The sequence below is a fragment of the Rattus rattus genome, chromosome 8 (genome assembly GCF_011064425.1).
Source record: "Rattus rattus isolate New Zealand chromosome 8, Rrattus_CSIRO_v1, whole genome shotgun sequence".
Taxonomy (NCBI): domain Eukaryota; kingdom Metazoa; phylum Chordata; class Mammalia; order Rodentia; family Muridae; genus Rattus; species Rattus rattus.
This window is the reverse complement of record NC_046161.1, coordinates 46404525-46406870: the sequence shown is the minus strand read 5'-3', so window position 1 is coordinate 46406870 and position 2346 is coordinate 46404525.

The window sequence follows — 2346 nt, the reverse complement described above, 5'->3', positions numbered from 1 at the left end:
GTTAATATTGGTTTCCATTAATGCATAAAAGAGCTTTTCCTCATAGCTCTCAAAAGTGCATCTGAGGACTTCCCACTCCTGGTTTTATCCACTGTGTTGTTTTTCCAACTGTAAGAGACATGTTGAAATTCCAGAGTGAGCGATTCTGCTAGTCTTCTTTTGAATAATGAGTTTAACTCTCTTTTGAATGTTTTCTCTCTGACTACCAAGTACAATGCCTTCCACTGGCTGAGGTATCAATGAGCTCATTTGACTCCAGAGCCTCCGTCAAAATTCTGCCCAGTCTGATTCTATATTGAAATTCTCATCTCCCCATAACACATCCTGCATCAGATGTACACAGGTCCCCAGGGAACTCACTAAATGTAAACATACATTTTGCATATTAAAAACATCTGACCATAGCACTTAACTCTATGAACTCTTTCAGAAAATAATATATATTTTAAAAGTTTCTAATTTACTGTACATTAGCCCTGACTTAAGCTAGTCATAATCATAGCTTCATTCATTTTTAATATCATTAAAATGTTAATCATTGCATGTGACACAAATAATTACCAAAACAAAAGCCATTGTCTTTGGCAAAAATTCTCCTAAAATGTTACTTATCAACAGTTTAGGAACTCTACGGCTTGTTGGTTCATTGAAAATGATCCACTAACCAACTAGATGGAGTATATATGAATGTGTGTGTGTGTGTGTGTGTGTGTGTGTGTGTATTTTTTCACAATCCTTCTCTGAATAAGATGTAACACCTTCCAATTGGGTTCTACTTATTAATTTTTAATCCTGGATTCTTTGCACCTTTACTGGTTTCTCCTTCAGATGGCTGATTCTATTTATAATGCATGAATATTGCCAGCTTGACTTTCAAAGAATATTATATTCTTCATTTCCAAACACCTAAATAGCTCCATGTATTTTGTGGATTAACTAGACTCTTACTGTTTTGCTTTGGCAAACAAGAAGAAAAATGTCCTCTGTAGAGATGGAGCGTTTTATCCTCCCAAAATTACTCCTAGTGAGATGAAAATAACCAGCAAATGAAGGCTTTCTTTCTGGCAGCCAAACAGACCAAAGTTCCCATCATTACCTGAGACCTAACCATGAATGACTGCTCTCCAGTTTCTGTCAAAGACCTGACTGACTGATACATCATCCTTCAAGGAAGGTCTACATATACTGCTGCACGTAAGTCATAGTCATCGTCATAGTCAAAGCATATGTCATAGACAGAGCAACTTTAGCTGTCACTGGGAGCACAGGGCCCACTGCCTCACCTGCAAAATTAAGTCGAAGTAAGAATGGCACATATATTTGTCCTAGAATCTCGACACAGAACAGGAGGCTGGTAGGGAAATATAAACATGGGATATATCAATCACTCAAAGCCATGCGATTGTGTTATGAAGCTGTTTCCTCCAAACTGAAGCATTCCCTCCTAGAGAGAGCCTGATTATAACTAAGAAAGCAAATGAAACTTAAAAGGATCAGGGAGGGGTTGTGGATTTAGCTCAATGGTAGAGCACTTGCCTAGCAAGCACAAGGCCCTGGGTTCGGTCCCCAGCTCCGAAAAAAAGAAAAAAAAAGGATCAGGGACCTCCTGAGACTTACAAGACTCATAAGTCTCCTCACCAAGAGTGTATAAGCAATAATATTTGCTGGGGAGAGGAAGCTCTCTGATCAGCCAGCTGCCTAAGCACCCACAAGGCAATTTTTATGAGTAATCACCCAAACTGGGGTGGGCTCTTTGATGACACAACTGCCTTTGAGTCACCCGTACTCCTATAAGTAAGCCCAATAAATTCATGGTTCATTAACCTAGATCTGGATAGTATTCTGTGGTTCAAGTCCCTAATATCTATTGAAAATAAAACCACCTAAGGTTTTACTGATTGGAGATATGATAGAGGGAAGATATAGAGGACTTGAGTCCTGATGAATGCCTCATGACTAAAACATCTCTTAAGAGCACAGCCTGTAAGGAAGTCATATATTCACATCTGTTCTAAGAATTATTCGTGCAACTGCTTAAGGACCCAGGGTCACATTTCATGTGAATCATTTCAGGAGAGCAGATAAGTCATAAGACACCCCCACACACCTATCATGTGATTGCAAGATGAGCTAATTCCATTCAAATATTATTGCAGTACTTTTCTCCCTGGTTCATCCCTCTGCCTCCACTGGGGTTCTGTGGTAGCCCAGGAGAACTCAGAGAAAACACTAGCACATAAGATAAATATTCTCCTTTCCCTCACTCTCTTCTCTTAGCGTGTCTTCGAAGTTCAGCTGTGTTTACCTTCTGGTGTGGCTCAAAGGCTAACTAGCTATACAATACAC